General features: G+C 42.3%; 1 protein-coding gene across 4 annotated transcripts in view; it reads right to left on the reverse strand.

Moving 5' to 3' along the window:
* LRRC3B (leucine rich repeat containing 3B) overlaps window positions 1-18,082 on the reverse strand; it is a 55,244-nt gene extending 37,162 nt beyond the window's left edge. The window contains exon 1 of one of the 4 annotated variants that reach the window (XM_048301709.1): window positions 18,064-18,082. The gene's annotated coding sequence lies outside the window, so the exon portion shown is untranslated. Of the gene's footprint in view, window positions 1-14,066; window positions 14,088-14,330; window positions 14,430-14,536; window positions 14,670-18,063 lie in introns of those variants that run through there. The other 3 variants (XM_048301666.1, XM_048301688.1, XM_048301699.1) reach the window with 3 other exon arrangements.
* Between the last annotated feature and the right edge of the window lie 306 nt (window positions 18,083-18,388).

The raw sequence follows: 18,388 nt of genomic DNA on the forward strand, positions 1-18,388 counted from the left end.
CAGACTTCCGAAGCAAAGAAGCCTGAAATAAATGGAAGTTGTGAGTGTTTGGAGCAGACAGTGCATTTATTGTAATTATTTCAGGCTGCATGCTGATTGGAAAAGATGAACATAAATAGGAGCTGCTATTGCAGATGTTTCTATTCTTGCTAGGAAATCCCTTGAATATAGGAAGCACAGAATAAAAATGTGAAGATGCTGTAGTACAGAATTGTAACTTTTTTTCTATTATTTTTTCTATTCTGGACACACCAGAGGAAACATAAATAAAGCTGTTCATCTTTAGGACTTGAAGGAAAAATATCACTTTTCTCTGCTAACACGATAAAACATCCAGATGTCACCTGACTACCCAGCAATGAAGGTTTTGCACATTCCCTCCACCCTTCCAGAAGTGCCCTTAAACTGCATGGCACCACGTCACCTCTGGAGGCTACGTGGCTTGCAGCTACAACCACAGCCAGTAAAATAAAATCCACAGTATTTAAGTACTGTTAAGTATTTATTAACAGCATTTAAGACCCTTGTTCCTCCATTCACAACAGCAAATTGGACACATAAATAATTCACATGTAATTCTAGCATTTCCGACTTCCTTTCTATATTAACCAATGGCAAAATTTCCATTCAGTCTGGAAAAAATACATAGAACTCTTCTTTTTGAAAATTTTCCAAAAATTAGAAGTAGATTAAAAATACCCAACGACAGTCCTGGAGGTGTGCATAATATCTGTCATCATATCTTCTGCTTACCTCCCCCACATCTCATAATTTGTTTCCTTGTCTCCATAGGATCCCAAGACACAGAAACCAAGAATTAAAGACTCAGGGCACGGCTTTTTTGACTGCAACTTCAGTCTGCTCGGGTCTATCACTGTAACACTTTTTAAAAGAAGAATTATACAACTATTCAAGCTCTTTGGTTATCTGTGGACCAGTTGCATGAAGAATCCTCCACACTGGCAAAGACCAGCATGAGTCAAAGATGCTGTGTCCATACAGTATCTGCCTACAGGCTGAACATTATTTCCTGTGGTTCTGCACTAAACATGAAGCAAAAGGATCATATGGGCTCATCCATACACCAACATACATCTCCATGTACACTTTGTTTCACGGTCGTAGGGTGCTCAGCTACACCACCACAGGCCACTCCCCAGAGCTTCCCCAGAGCCTGAAGACCAAAAGGGCTCCTCAGCCCTGTGCTGCCTCCATACTGGATGATGCTAGGAACATGTCAGACCTAAACACAGTTTTCTTGGCCCAGAAGAAACATCCTCTGCTGCCTGGGACTCACTCTTGCGCAAGGTCAACATCCACCAAGATGCCTCAGGGTGCTGGGTATCACTGCTGCCAGCCCCGCTAGCAGATGGCCCTGGTTCTTTCCCAAAGGAGATCGGGCTTTTGAGGAGGACGGGTGCATGGTGACCAGTGGCTTGAACGCTGCCAGGAACCAGAAGGCCACTGAGCACGTCCTCCTCGCAGCACAGACACTACCGTGGAGCCCAGCTATGACAGTTTCAGTGACAAACTCCACTGACAGCACATCTCATACTCCAAATCCGTCCCTCTTTTCCAACGTTATGAAACAGTATCATCGACTGCAGCTCAAGTACAGCTTTAAAGTAAAATGTACTAGAACAAAAACAACAGCCCTGTCTAACATTTACAGAGCAACTTTCAACAGAGTGGATCTCATGGGATTTCTTAAGCCTTTCCAAGCCAACCGTATAATGCCACAGGTTTCCACAAGTGTAGCTGAGGGCAGAGTTTGGGTCCACACATACAATTTCTTCAATTCACTGCCAGCTGGAAGGGGTCAAATACTGACAGAACACAGAAGCAATTCTACATAACAACACTGCAGAGGAAGGAAAGCACAGCCAGCGGCAGAGGGAATTCACCGCAACTGCTGGGGTTTGAAAAAGGAGGGAACAAGCCAAAAAAAAAAAAAAAAAAAAAAAAAGTGCTGCCTCCTCCACACAGTAGGGATGCAACAGAAATTTTACCCTATTTGCAGGGGGGAGCGAGGGATTTATGGGCACAATTACATATTCTGCAAATCGCTTCCAAAGGACTGCCCTTGGAAGACTGAAGCAAGATCCAGATCTCCCCAGACTAACCATATAACAGGACTCAGCAGGAATGAAATGCATTGTATGACTGTCACTTCTATCATTTTGAGCAGAATCTTGTTTTAGTAGCCTGTCAGATGACAAGGGTTGATGTGAATTCAATAGATAATACCAAAGTCCCAGAAACAGTTATTTCAAGTATTTTTATATTGCAAGTTAGGAACAATACCTCACTTCCCATCTGGAAATATGCTGTGTTAAATCAGTACAAATAACATCCATTCTCATGATGTTTTCATTATGATTTTGCGTAAGTCTGTAAAAAACTGGGACAGCACGCACATTATGGACATAAATCTACTATGCCTTACACCCACATAAATCAAAGCAATTCCACCAAGCTCAGATGCAGGTTTACCTGAAATATTTAAATATGAGTGATTCTCAAGCAAAAAAAGAAAAATAAATCCACAATACTGATGTTTCCAAACCAAATACCAATCTAATCACAACCTCTATACAACCCCAGTCTCAGGACTGAACCTAGGCACATTCCTGTGGTTTCTTCTCCTCATAAAAACCCAGCTTCTTCCCCAGAAGACCCATCCATCAGCTCCAGCAAGAGTACAGGAAGGCCAGCTCCAGGCACCTGCACTGAAAGATTTTTGCTGTCCTGCTTCATGCAAGCCTTAGCCCACATAAAGTGTCAAGTTGGCGCATGGGAAGAGTCCTGTGTAGCTGACACCTCAAAGGGAGGGGAAAACAGCTTTTTCTGAGAGCAGCAGCAACGAAAAGGGAAGACAGCAGGATAAAAAGAAAACACTAGAAAGTTTAGAGACTGTAAGGATTTCCATTAGTATTGAAATACTTTCAAGGAAAATTACAAAGAATTTATCTTTTATTAACTTACTACAGTTCTATGTTACAATAAAACATCTTTCCTCCCGTGATTGGGATATGCAGAGATGTACTTGTTTAAGCGTTTTGAAGACTCTTCTGTCATCTGAGAACACTTTACCTTTTTACTTAGAATGACCATTTTCCCCTGAGAAAGGAAAAGAACTATTCACCTCCCATTTCAGACTTCCTAAGCCTCTTCTAAGAATTTTTTCTTTGCTGTACGAACATCTCTCATGGACTTTGTTGTTTAAACATCACTTTGGTTCAGAGGAAAATTAGAACAAGGTTTTAAAAGTACTGGAGAAGCAAAACAAAACAAAGGAGAAATGCCTGGTAAATTAGAAAATATAAACCCATATTGCAAAACGTCACATGGGAACTCCCTTCCACCCAGGGCTGAGAACACTGAAATCTCACCTAACCATCCTCCCCTACACCATACCACTGACTAAGGAAAAAGAATTGAGCACTTTTCCTCAGAAAGGTTTTGGAAAAGCCCTCCTGCGGTCCTCAATCACAACCTTGAACGCCTTATGAAAACAACACAAATTAAAAACACCGTCAACTTACGCTGACAATATTCATGTTAACAGGCAAACTGGTATTTTAGAGTGTAGTAAGCATAACTAAATTTGGCAGCAGCAGCATAACTAAACTTGCCATCATTCCTTTTTCACCCTGGACCAGCCACCCAACCTACAAAGAAACTCCACTTTTGTAGAAAAGCTCAGCTCTTGAACAGACTTTTAAGGGACACCCATCACTGCTGACAGCTGTGAGCCCACCACACATCTGTGAGCCCAGAGACTGTGAGCTCCTGCCTAAGATGCCTCCCTGGATGCATAAAGAGCTCCGTGCCTTGCCCTTTGCATCAGTGTTCATGTCTCAGCCTTGACAAATCCTCATGACCTATGCATGTCCAAAACACTTGTTTTCTCAGGGCCCAGCAAAATGCCTCCATAGGGGCTGCCAAGAAAGCAGCTGCAGGCTTAGCAAGGACATGCTGTAGTATTAGTGGAGTGTTTTATCTTTTACCTCTCACCAGTACAAACCTTAAAGGAATCGTTTCAGCGGGTTCTGATTTTCTGCCTTTCATCTCTTCAGATGAGCCTTCTTATATAGGTATTTTACCTGGTACATCCCTCCCAGCTCCTTAGAGACAGCACTTCCCTCTCATTCCGTCTTCCCTAAATCCTGACACGCAAACCCAAGCTGAAGAACACCAACCCCATGCCAGCTGATGAATTAGTACTGACAGCGGCTGGTGCTTTTGCTTAGTTTGTTTATTTGGGGTTTTTTTCTCTAGGGGCAAGGAAATCAAGTTCACCCTTCAAATGAACCAAGGGTCAAATCCCTAATGAAAAATTCAAGGCTTTCACCATTATGGGGAACTACAACACAGCATAAGGATGCAAGGTGAACTTTGCAATGTCCCACAGAGACCCTAAAGAAAAGAGGGGTACCCCAAAGCTGTGGTCTGATGTGGCCATAGGTACACCCTGTCCTTGTGGTGAGGAGGTTCACAGAGAGCCTGCGAACACCCATGTCCTTCTGCAACACTGGCACTGAAACCCAGTGCAGGGCACCTGGCACTCAGCCCAGTGTTTTCTTTGCTTGTTGCCACAATCACTGAATGGAGATATTCTCCTTATGGCATCTGAGGAATACAGTGTTTCTCTCTAACCCGATGAAGTACAGGCAATGGCACAGGAAACAGGTTTCAGAAGGTTTACACAGACGGGATTTTTCTTTTTTCCCATCCTGGTGTGAAAATGTTGAAAAGAATGTAATTATTTATATTGCATTTGTTTTGGAAATGAAGACACAGATCACTCGCTTTTAATTTCCTTTTTCCAGGTTCATCCTTTCTTTAGCAAGAACGATAAAAATTCATCTGAAAAAGTAATATATTCAAGACTAATAAAGTTCAAGTGCAAAATGTTTTTAGAGGCAGCTGAGGTACAACGATTAAGTTGTCAAATAAAACCATCTAGTCTAAGTTATACCAGAAAAGGGTCAAAGTTTATGACTAATTTCTCAGATTGAAACTGTTTCCAGGAGTAACTCTTCCATGCAAAATGCTGCTAGGTGATTCCAAGAACAGTCAGGCGTGTAAGAGAAAACAGTGAATCCAAGTAGTGTCAGTGACAGCAGGAAGCCCACCTCTCAACAATCTCCAATTTTTACTACCACAAACTTTTCACTTCTGCAGTCAGCCTACCTCTTCATCAACTGACCACAATAAGCTCAGTATCTGTAATTAAAAACAAACATGTTGGGCTTTCTATTCTAGATGGCAATACTGAAGTGCACTTCCCTGAGAGCTGATCCTTAAAAATTCAATCTCTGTCAGCTGTGGTATTTAAAGTCACTAAAATGTTACCCTGTCAGTGCCCTTCACCTGCAACTGATTGGTCCAAAATGCAGAAACAATGTCGGAAGGGCTGAAATCAAATGCTTTTAGAGTCACATTAGCTCCTCTTACACACATCACATCTACAAGAATGTCAGTTCTACTACAATACCGTTATTTGTTAAATTCAACAGTCTAACTCCTTACCTTAAATATTTTTAGAAGAAAGGCAACAATATACCTTTAAAAAAAATAATTTGGGGAAACTGTGGATGAATAGGAAATGGAGGAGGCTACTTCCAAGTAAATGGAAATGGAAAAACACATGAGGTCACAGAATCAGCCCCTAGCTCACCAAGGCTTTACATTAATGAAGAACTGCTCTGCAGGCCTGATAGTATTCTAGTCTCCCTTTGCAGCTGCCCAAGCATTTACTCAGTATTCAAAGCTGCACTCCACAGCTTCAAGAATCAGAATTTAAAACTAGCAGTCTTAGCTCACAGATTAAAAATTGCTTCAATGAAACAAGAATCAAGACACACTAATTCCAGTCAACAAGACTCCTTTTGGGAGCCCACAGAACACCTGCTCTGCAACCCCACAGCATGGGGGAAATAAAGGACCTGTGCAACCTGCAATGTCCTCACTCACCTTATGTTTTTCTAATGATTTTCCAGTTAATTCAAATGACCATAAGCTTTTTAAATCCATTTACTTATCATCAAAGCATTGCCTGCCAAGTCATGCCATGCCACAGTGAAAAAAAATACTAAGATGACAGTGCATGGAGCTGACACTGCATAGAGATTGCTTCTCTCAGGAAAGTTCTTTGGAGAATGGACAGGGTCTGGAGAACTATGTTTGTGGTGATACAGTCACACCAAAAGTCCAGACTGGAACGGTACTTTTATACAAACTAATCGTGAAAGTAATGAAAAATGCATTTTATTGGATATGACCTATGGTCAGACTTCATCTCAAGAAAGATCCCTAGCATAACAGCTTTTTACATGGAAAAAATAAATACACATCTGTGAGCTGAAATCAGTGACAAAGGCATAACAGCAAATATCCCTCATGGCAAGCTCATGAGAAAGGGCTGCTCTCAGACAACAAAGCCTGAATACAAGAGGGTACATCAATTATTGCTGCACAAACCAGGCTGAAAGAACAGCACACAACTGGTATGTTCATAGTTGTTCACACAGCATGACAATGGGAAGGGCTGAGATGGCATTAGACAATACAACACCACGAGACAATACAAAATTTCAATTTTTAACAGATTTATGCAATTTTTTCTCTTTTTTGCTCACAACCAAGGGAAGTTGCAATGCTACTGACACTGCACAGCTGACTGTTGTTTTTCAATGTATTTAAAAAAATCTACTATAATTAACTAATTGTTTGGCCTCTGTCCATTTCATTCCACACTGCTGCCTCACGCTTGTTTAGAGAACAGAGAGAAATTTGTTGAAAATGTGGCAGGTAGTGCAAAAAAAAAAACCTTAAGCTTGACTCGTTCAAATTAGGTGGTATTTGTACAGATGGAGTACCTGCCATGACTGGCAAGAAGCACAGTCCTGTCGCTTTGCAAGAAACATTTTTGGATTGAAAGTTATTGAAATACCATTTGTATCCATCAGGATTGTTTCCTGAGCCAAAGATTTAGGTTTCTTGCATGTCTAAATCCTGTCAAGTCCTACTCTAGCAAAATAAGTATTTATAGAATCATAGAATCATTTAGGTTGGAAAAGATCTTTGAGTCCAACTGTTAACTCAGCACTGCCAAGTCCACCACTAAACCATGTCCCCAAGTGCCTTATCTATACATCTTCTAAACACCTACAAGGATGGTGACTCAAACATCTGTTCCAATGCTTCATAACCCTTTCGGTCAAGAAATTATTCCTAACACCCACTATGCATCAGAGACGCCAACGAGCATACCAAGTAATTGATGAAAATGATGAGCAGAATGCAGATAAAATGTTTTCTGTCAAAGGGCAAAACCTGTGAAAGACTCTAGAAAGAGGAAACAACCAATACATTTTCTGAACAGAAATTATTAACTTTTCAATGACAACAGTCTTGCTTATAACCAAGAACGGGATCACAAATCCGGTGTATAGGGACATGACATGTCAGTTCTGCAGCCTCAAAACATACAGGGAAAGAAAGGATTACCTGGATTGCATGCTGTCACCCATGTGCTGCTTTTCAGTCAAAGCAGAGACGTTCTTATTCTATTTGAATTGTGTGCTTTGGTTATATGCAGTATGTTAGAAGTGACAACTAAAGGTCTGAGAAATACTGTGATCTGAAGTTTGAGGAGTTGTTTCACTCCAAGTTAAGGATCCTAGAAACTAAAATTTCCCACTTGTATCTCATTTTGTAACACAGTGTAGACCATTCCTCTGGAAAAGATTCTAGTTTGGAATCGCTAAGCTTTAAAAGAGGAGATGTCCTTGTAGCAGCAGAGTGAAACTTGGTACTCCCACCTAGAGAACAGGACCAGGCACACCCAGAGAACAACAAAACCTGCAAATGAGTACTTTGAAGCAGATCTCCTATGATACATACCTTCCCTTTTAGTGCTTGTGCAGACTGGGACTGACACACATTCACGAGCAGTAATACTCTATTACAAACTTTGTTAAAAATAGACTGTTCAAAAGTCACCAATTCTTATCTCAATGACTTGGTGTCAACAAAGCTGAAAACAAGGGCAAAAAGGACGTTTAGAAACATTATCACACTATTTGAAATTGCAATGGCAGAATTAGCCTGTTAACTTCATTTTAGGAAAAAAGAACTAAGGGTCACTCTTTTGACACTAATAACAGTAATTACATCTAATAAAACGTAAGAATCAAGATAAATTTTAAAGAGCATTTGCAGTACATCTAGGCAAAAAAAAACCCCAAACAACAAAACCAAACTTTGCTCTAGCAAGATATACTATAAAGACTGACCCCTGGATTTACCAATTTCCAGTCTTGTGAACAGTCTCCTGCCATTGAGGACTTTCTGCAACTCCTATATTTGCACATATTGATTTTATGATTTTTGTTCCTGGCAAATACCATTTTTTGCCTAAATGAAGGTAAGTATAACAGAATATCAACATTTCCAAATAAATCTTCAGAGTGAAAAAAAGCATTACAGAAGTGTTTTTAGAATTGTAAGAAAAGGTTTTCTGGGGTTTTTTTTGTTTGTTTGTTTGTTTTGTTTTGTTTTGTTTTAAGAAAAGAGTGCACTGAAAACGATGTACAAACACTGCTATGTGAAGAATTAAAAATAAAAATAATTGTAATGGAAGTTTAAAGAGATTTTGCCTATTTTCACTTCCACTCCCAGAACAGAAACAGGTTAAAAAGCCAAGAATTAAAACACCAGTAACTTAAATTTATTTTGGTTTTAAGGTTGATAAGATGAACTTTCATCACCAAGATGTATAACCACCCTTGCTTGCTTAACTATATATGACCTAGCAAGCAATTTCATACAAAATTTTGTTGCAGTTCATCTTTAAAGAGAAAGAAGTATTTGTCTCTGCTCTTAAAGGCAAGGGAGTACTTGCAGGAACTTAACACTGTTCACCCAGTGCTCTTCCTTCTCTTTTAATTATAATGCCTTTACAGTGGCAAACAGCATAGATTCATTTGAATGTCCAAAGGCTTCACCCTTTCGCTGCAAATTATTCACATGCACATAAAAATGTATACTTTGTAAGTATTACAAGAATATTTTTAATGAAGCAAATTCTGCCAAAACAATACGCATCTGTAATCTACATGAGGGAAATGGCCCTCACATGCTTTTCATGTGTCCCACTAACTCCCAGTGCATGCATATTAAACACTTTGAATGAAATGTTGAATACTCATGATTCTGACATACAAAGTATCTTAAGTGAGTACAGTTGCAGAAGTTTGTTACCCAGTTTTGGTAAACTGCAAAAAATACTCCATTTAAAATCAATGCTATGATTTGGTGGAGGAAAGAACTTTGACAGAAGGAAATGATAGCACCATTAAAACTAACAACATCCACAATGTAAACCTCTTAAGACAGCCCAACACCTAAGACATGCCGTCTTTAAAAGCACATGCCCTTGTAACTGAGGTTGTGCATCCAAAGGATGAAGTGGGAACACAAAGTGACCCACCAGAACACTGTGTGTTAAACTTCCCCAATTTGAGTAAAATACTGGCTATTATGTAAGCACCACAATATACAGGTAATATTTTCTAGCTGAAAACTCCACAGAAATTTTAAGTCCATCCCCTGACCCTCTGGTCCCTTCCTGTCCACCTTCTACTTTCTTTATGCATTGTTTCCCTTTCCTAACCTTTTAAAATTCTGTTTGTCTCTCCTTTTACTGTCACTTGAGAACTGGACTTTTCATTTATTGTTCCTTAAATAATTAAATAGTCTCCATTTGCTTTCCTGCTTCCAAGCCAGAGTAGCATCCCATTTATGTGTTGTCACCCACTTCTATCACCTTTCACTTTTTTCTTATGAGCATATCTTTATAGTACTATTTGGCAAGCAGAGAATAACTTTTTTCTTCTTTTCAAAGGATAGGTTAGCAGCTTTATGAAACTGCTATTAATGAAGTGCTAAATTCATTTAAAACACACACAACTAGCTAACTGAATTGACCCTGAAAAGCAGAGGTAAACTTTAATCAAGTACATCAAGATCTGTAGTGCTAATTTTCATCTCTGTTTAAGTAAAAAGTCCAATTATCCAGCTCAATGTGTCTTTGAAAAGGCCTTTTACCAGTACCATTTCCTCACGAGGCATTTTTTATCTCCTTTCTGTCAGTGGAGCTGAGATAAGAAAAGCCAAATTCAATTCCTCACCAAGGCTTCTAGTCCCACTGAAACCAACCACCACATCTTTTCTGAAGGCCCATGGCAGGCCCATGACAAATCCATGGCACAGCACGGAGCCGAGACAGAGGGCTATGGTACAGCCCTGATCACCTCAGCTTCAAGAGCCAAACTACTCAGATCAGCCACTACTTTCTCCCTGTTGTCTTCTACTTCTCCCCTCTTTTGAGGGCATCTGGCCTTCTTCATCTGTTCCCATTGGTCTACCTCTTTTTTTCATCCCTACAAAAGTTCATACCATCCAGAGAAAGAAATACCATTTTAATTCAGCAAACATTGCCTTTTCCTTGCTGATAGAAAACAGAACCAAGGAGCAGGGATGAGGATAAAAGGATAAAAGGACTTCCCCAGTGGAAGTCAGTCAGAAATACACCTGTTTTTAAAAAAGATCTGCTTGCTGAAGATACTCAATGGAGCATTGAAACATCCAGGGAGAGAGGAATAAAAGGTACTTTCTTGTTCGGTAACAGTAAGCATTGCATTTGCATTTCCAAGTTCAAACTAAGTGTGTAAAGCAAGATACAGGTGCTGATGAGTCTGTAGGGATAAGCAGTGCAGGTCATCAGTGACAAGTACAGACAACAGGCACCAGTTACCCACAGAAATCTCCATGAAGCAGAATCATGCATCTTTAAGCAATGTGAACTAATGAGATCCTCCTCCACAGTGAGTTCCACAGCAATTGTTTATCTGAACCATGAGCTCTGATGAAGCAGTGAGTAAAACCGATAGCACATCACACTCTTTTTCCCTCTGGGATGCACTCACAAGTCCGCTGTACATCCAGACCAACAAACTGTGCCAGAATGACAGAAGCACAGAAACGACTTATGAAAAGAGCTGGACTGAAACTAGAAGCAGAGATTAAATTCACCAGAACATCTCTAAATTTGATGCTACTTCACCCACAGCACACTGGATTTAAGAGCAGAAGATATACCTTGTTCATGAATGTATTCACAGATTGTAATCCCTTTAAAAATACTTATTGAAGGTGCTGAGAAATTCCTATATCCTTTTTGCTTGTACTTTCTGTAGACATACTGACATTTGAGTCATACCAGTACTGAAGTGCTCTATTACAATTGCACTTTCTGGAGATTACTTTTAGTAAATAAAATATTAATTTAAAAACAAGCCAAAGCAAATGCTACATATTCTATGAACTCAAATAATTTATTCTTGGCTCAAAATACCACCATTTTGAAATAAGGTTCTGTTTAACATTATTATAAGTTTCTAAATTGCTTCACGAGAGTTTTCTCTAAGCTTATGAACAAAGCTTACTGAATGAAGCAAAATTAGGGGCATTATTTTGCTAGCCACAGAACACTAATTTAATTTGCATTCTATAATGAGTGCTGATTCAAAGACCAGGCATGCAGATGACAACAAGGACAGAAGTTACATGCAAATCCTGTAAGTCATCACAAATGCAGTGTACCACTCTGAGAGGAAGTATCTTCCTTAGTTCATCTTCTGATTAACTGAAGTGGCAACAACAAATATTTCTACCCATATTCCTTCTTGCTTAAATCATCCACTTCATTAAAAAGTTTAAAATCTTCCTGCCAGTGAGCCATGTATCCCTTGTGTTAGTCTCATAAATATTCCTAGTGAAGTGACAGGAAATATCCTTAAAAGCAAGACTCAGAAGTACCTTATTATTTAACTGAACATCTAAAGGTGCTTTTGAAATGAAGCAATACATTTTCTCTGGTTTTAGATACTTGAGTTAGCACTTCTGAATACAGCTGAATTTTATAAATTCCAGTTCTCTTCCCAGAGGATATTTCTTGAGCTGACATATCATGCACTTGCTCTGTTACTCTCCTTACTCTAACGCTGCTTCAGTGTGAGCAGGAAGAATTTCCTACCTCCCAAAATATTTGAAATGTGGACCCATAAAGCACAAGGAAAAGACACCTATACCCTTAAGTCTTGCTATTCCATTTATATACCGCAAAGCTCTCATGAACTTTATGAGCTCAGGACTGGATCCAGAGCACAGACTTATATGCCTATTAAATGATACTTCTTTTTCAATTAATCACACATTTGAGGCAAAACACATTGATTCTTCATAGTTGCATGTATAGTCCTCATTCACTCAGGCCCTGATCTCCAAGACACTCAGCAGCTTCAACCGGCCCTAAGGCGATTGAAAACTACAAGCACACAGGAGAAGCTCATTTTGGTTGGACTGAAGTCAGCACAAATTTTACAGCAGACCTCAGAGGAAGGCAAGATCAGGGTTCAGTGACCCTGCCAGCAATAGCTGAATAAATGCAAGAGATCTGGACTCAAGCTCACATTCTTCTCTTGCCGAAGTCCAAAACATTAGCGCCAATGGGCACAACCCTACACGGTGCTGCACACTGGAACTTTCTGACCACGGGCCTGATCCTGCTGTCTTGAAGTAGAAGTAATCCCACAGAAACCCAGCCAACTTGCACAAGTAAGGGCTGCCGCAATCATGGTTATAATTAATTCTGAGCAATTTTGCTATTTAGAAACTAAACTAGAAAATTAGACTCTGAACGTAGCAAAGGTTTTGCAAATTTAGTTCATTCTACAGATTATTTTCCATCCCTCTACTAGAAGCCTATCCTTTTAAACTAAATTACTACGAACAATAGCAATAGGTAAGCCATATGAACACTGTGGTGCTCTATATCAAAGCCTTCAAGCTACTGCTTTCAGTAGGGCGTGACGCACACCTTCCAATTTAAACGTACAAATTATTAGACAGGTAACCACAAGAAGAAATTTTTGACAGGTCTTTTTCAACATTCAGAAAAGGCTACCCCAGTCAGTCTTCAGCTTGAAGAAGGGTCATTTTCCTTTCCTTGCCAAATCTGTAACATTTTCACATGGCAATTATATTTTAAATAATTCCAATAATCTCAAAAGCTTTAGTTTATTCTGTCATTTTCATACCTATGTAAATAATTCTAGGATTACTTCTTTGAGGAGAGCACTAAATGTTGTTTGCCTGGTTCTCATTCTGACTCTTTAAGCAGTTGGTCTATTTATGCTTTTCACGTTATTTGGCTGTTTTCATTCTGTAATTACACCGTTTCTGCTGTCTAGGGACAATCAGAAAGACTGGATGATAACCTGCAGCCTGAATCACTTTCACATTTTCTAACTGATACTCTAAAACCTCCTAATTTTTGAAGGCAGAAGCCAAGAAGGAAAGAAGAATTCTCGCTGGCACATCTGAGGCATTTTCCAAATTTTTGGCGAGGGAAATTCTGGACGCGTAGCTTGCCAGAAAGGCGAGAGAAGAGCCCGCGGTTCCCACAGACACACTGTACCCAGTACCCGCTTGCTGCAAGAGATCACGACATTTCTGTGCGGGCTCTGAGGTCGCGACCGTGCCCCGCTCGGAGCGCCGGGTCGCACGGACCCCCCGCGGCCGCGGGACCTCCGAACCCCCGTTCCTGCCCCGGGCCGGGGGCACCCCGCACCCCGCCACACCCCCCCGGGGCAGCTCCAGCGCCACCCGCTACGGTCCCGCCCGGTGCCTCACCGGGCAGCGGGGGCGTCGCAGCTCACCTGGGCGCAGCAGGCACCGCCGCTGCCCTGCAGCCCGGCTGCCGCCCGCCGCTGCCATTTGTTGCTCGCGTTCGGAGAGAGATGCCCCCCTCCCCCCGCATCGCGGCCACCGCCGCCCGGACCGTAGCAACTGGTTCTGGTAGGTCTCAAAGTGGAAAAATCCCACGGCAACACACCCGGCGTTTTCCCACCCGTCCCCGCCTCCGCCGCCCCCTTTCCCCGGCAGCCCCGCTCGGCGCCCCGGCCGCCGCCCGCACGCTGAGCAGCGCGACCGACCTCCAGCAGCCCGCCCGCACACGGCCGGGGAGGGACAGCGGCCACGCACCCCGGGAACACACACGGATGGGAGGGGCGCTTTATCTTCCACCCCCTTTTCTGATGTCGCTCCGGTACGGGATCGGGGGCCGCGGGTCTCAAATCCCTCGTTTGCTCCCAAGCGAGGGGGTGTCAGCCCCCTTCCCGCAGCCTCCGCCTCTGGATTCCCTCCCCATCTCCCGCTGCCTCGGCGGAATCCCGACCTCGTCACACCCCAGCACTCACGGACACCGGAGGTTCGCCAGCACGGGCCGGGGGAGGGAGTATCTCCGCTGGCCCTCGCCGATCGGTGCCGGGCAAGGTGGCACGGCACGGCGCTAGCCCCTGGGAGGCAGCAGCGCTGATCGCCTTCCCCCCGCTCCCTCCCCGTCGAGTTTCCTCCCGGCGCTGCCGCCCCCCGCCCAGCGCATCCGCGGGGCGCCGCAACTCACATCGCGGCGCCTTCCCGCAAAACTTCTCGTGGTGTGGCCCCGGCGGCTCCGCTCCGCTCCGCTCGGCGCAACAGGCAGCGCGGCTCACCTGGCGCGGGGCCGCCGCGCCATGGGAGCGCCGGGCGGAGCCTGCGGGGGGCGCGGCCGGGGCGGCGGGGCCGGGAGCAGCCAACGCCCGCCCGCCCTGCTGCCTCCGCCGGGCGCCCGCCGGGAGGCTGTGGCTGCCGCGCCGCCGCTCCTCCTGCCCCTGCGCTGCGGCTGCAGGCACGGAGGCAGGCGGGCAGGGAGGGAGGAGAGAGCGGGGCGGGGAGGGAGAGAAGGAGGAGACCTCCCTCTCGCTCCCACCGCACAGCGGGGAGGTGCTGCCCGAGAGAGGTGGTGCTGCCCGAGAGAGGTGATGCTGCCCGTCTCCCTCCCGGGGCTGACTGTGGCTCTCACCCGCTAGATTTAGGGGCAGGGTCGTGGCCGCTCGCGCCGGGGCTGACGGAGAGAGAGAGCCCTGCCTCTCAGGATCACCGTGGGGTGCCTTCAGAGGGTGCTTCTGCTCCCCCCAGTGCCCACCAGGTTCCCCAGCAAAATAGGAATAAGGTTAATTGTTTTGCCCATCTGAGTGAACAGCTGTCATTGCCAATGTATGATACTTGCTACAATAGGTGAACTTAGGCTGTGCTCAACCTCACCAGCCTTTTGTGATGATCCAGTTATTCAGATCCTGCTTCGGGTTTATCAAGATTCATGTGAGGGTGACTTTATTCTCCAAGAGGTGTTTCTGTAAAATGTTCTGTGTTGCAGCAGTTGCATGGACTGTCATAACCCAGACTTTGAGAAACATCACCAGTTGGTTGCCTCTCTCACTCAAACATACATTCTCCGCTGTGCACTTTTCTACTCTGGCTCTGCAAAGTAAACTTTCTATTCATTTCATGCAGCAAAGAATTTTGTTGCCTGTCTCCAGTTGAGAGCGCCTGAGTAGATGGGTTTTAGAAAGATCCATCTTAGCTGGTTTGCTTTAAGGTGGAAGCTGCCTAAGATGCTGCGTGGAACAGAAAATGAATTGGCATTGATTTCCTCTGGGCTGCTTTTTTTTGCCTCTAACTATACAAAACTGTTTTATCTCTGTATAGGCCATTGTCAATATAAACCTTCTAGCTCAGAAGGACCAGTGCCATGGCCACAGACAGGTGGTCTTTTGAGGGAAGAGGGAAGAAAGGAAAGGCATGCAACTAATACATTGCCAAATGTCATTTTTCATCATTAAACCTCAGTCCTGTGAGTTTCTACCCAAGTAAATATTTACCTCCCTGAGTAATCTATCTGGATCATATTAGCAAGATAATGCAGGACCAGGCCTTTGTGCTATATCAAAACCTGCTCTTTTTTTCTCCTAAGAATATTTGCAAATTGGCTCATGAACACTTATATGTAAGCCTATCATTTTATATTCTTATTAGTATCAGAGAAAATAACAAATACAAAAAGACACTTGATAAAAATCACTTTCATGAGTTCCTTACACATTTCTCACACTGACTGACTCAACCATCTTTGAAGACATAATCAGTTTAAAAATAAAAACATAGTACATGAGCACGCATTTCTTTTTGCAGTGTGTTTGATTTTGTCACAAAGCTGATGAAACTGACTGAAGAAGCCATGACTGCACTGCCAGCCCTGTATTATTTGCAATGGGAAACAATTTTCAGGCTTTGTGAGTTTTATTCCTTTAGCTGAAACCAACTCAGATTCATTTTAAGGAAGTAGAAAAATATCAATCATTGTTGATAACCCAAAATCTAATGTGCAGCAGCCCTTTCTTCAAGTACAGCTTGTGTTCATATTTTTAGTGTTCGACATATAGATATCTGACAACTGGGTATAGCACCCAGAATGGATGCACTTGGTTGCAATACACCACATTACCAGCATTGCAAACCTCCTTGGAGTGATTTGCTGTTAAATATTTTTAACAAAAAAAAAAAAAGAGTTAGCAGATCTAATTTCCATTTGGCTCAACACCCAAAAAACCAAAATTAGATAAAAATGCAGTAATTTCCCTTTAAAATTGAACCTCTACTGGTACTTTGTGGAATTAACTGTTTGGGTTGTTAAATATCTCAACAATATAAGAGAGGACTGATCTTAGCGTGCATAACTTCACTTACTGCATTAGCCATGACGTTATTCATCCTAATGATTTAAGTGCAATTGCCAAGGAAAACAGAACCTCACAAAAAAAGACAGAAATACGTGTTTTTGTTGTAAAATTGCACCTTATAAAAAGTTTTTTGACCAGCTGCACATGTGTAGCTGGTTTGAAGGTTTGTATTCAAAGACTCACTCCCGAGAGCAGCTAAGCATCTAAAACTTCAGTTGAAAAGTGGGTGTTTAGTATATCTCTGAAAAGGAGAATAAAGTACTTTTTCTAGGGAAAATTACTGTAAAAAGGATGCACAGCTACTTGCTGTTAAAAGTAGATTTTTTAAGGACTGAAATACTGCTGATGTCATGGTGATTGTGTGCAGAAGAAAGACTATATTATTATTCTAGGTGAAAGAAACTTTGGTCCTTGAACAAGCCCGGCAGCAGATTTGCTGACTGGCTTACTGGCATCACCTGTCCATTTTACATAAGTAGAAGTGAAAGGATTAGTCCTCTGTTAGGAAGGAGTGTAAGTTTAAAGGATAAGGAGAAGGTAATTTGGCTGCCCTCAGATAAGAAAGAAAATGCTAGTATTTCCTGACTTCTACACATAGTTAGGAAAATCAGGGAGCATTAAATAACAGGGGATACCAGATGGTCCTTCAGTTTCCCTCATAAAATAATTTTGATGAGTGTTTGTAAATATTTAAGGGCCTGGTAGTACTGGTCTTTACACAAATTATTTTTTTCTAATGCAAAAAACCCTATATAATTCAGCAAGACTGTTTGTGAGTAAGGATTATTCATATAAACATGACTTTACAGGATTAGATCCTTAAAATCTTATAAATATTAACAAAATATTTCAATGGCTAAATTAAAGAATCATCTGGAACTATCTATTCCCTTGATCTTCCCAGACATTAACAGCTTTTTACAAAAATCAGCAAAGAATACCACTTCTTCCAGTGCTGAGATAAATTGACTGACCTTCTCTTTATCCATTGACTAATATTCCTTTCATTACAGGATCAATTATTTTCATAGCAAACAGTAGTATGAAATTAATATTGTAGATGTAGGTACATTAAAGAGCTAAATCTCACAATGTTTTTAGCTCTAGTAGCGCATGCTTAGGAGTTTAGGGGGAGTATTCTGTTCATGGGCCAGAGTGGGATTTTTTGTAGAGAGCAGTGCGAAGACATGTCAGCAGCACATTCTCCCTGGGATTACTCCGTACTCCAAGGGAGGACACAGACAGGGCCCAGAGCAGTAGTCTCTGTTGAGCCACAAGAACAGCAAAAAGCATGAAATTTTCCAACCTAGGAATACTAAAAGCAACACAAACCACAATGTTCACACTATAGCTGCATTCCTAAATTGGATACCTGTTTCTGCTCTCTCTCTAGGCTTCATGGTACCAGCAGACTTCATTCTCCTTTTAGCCCATAGGCAGTGCTACTGCGTGTATAGGTGATGAGGTTTTGCCCTGAGAAGATTAGTAATGAATCAAAGTCCTCTTTACAGAGGGACAGTACAAATCCTTTGTGTCTCTTAATCTTTCTTAAGCCCTGTGCTGGCAGTGTAGAGACCATCTTGATTTCTAAGCACAGCTACTCTCACAAGGCTTTGAGGACTGGGCATTAAACACTCTCTTCAAGAAGCACCAGTAGTTTCTGTGCCCCTGTATTTGGCAGATTCCGTCATTTGAAA

Source organism: Corvus hawaiiensis, chromosome 1, assembly GCF_020740725.1.
Source record: "Corvus hawaiiensis isolate bCorHaw1 chromosome 1, bCorHaw1.pri.cur, whole genome shotgun sequence".
NCBI classification, from domain to species: domain Eukaryota; kingdom Metazoa; phylum Chordata; class Aves; order Passeriformes; family Corvidae; genus Corvus; species Corvus hawaiiensis.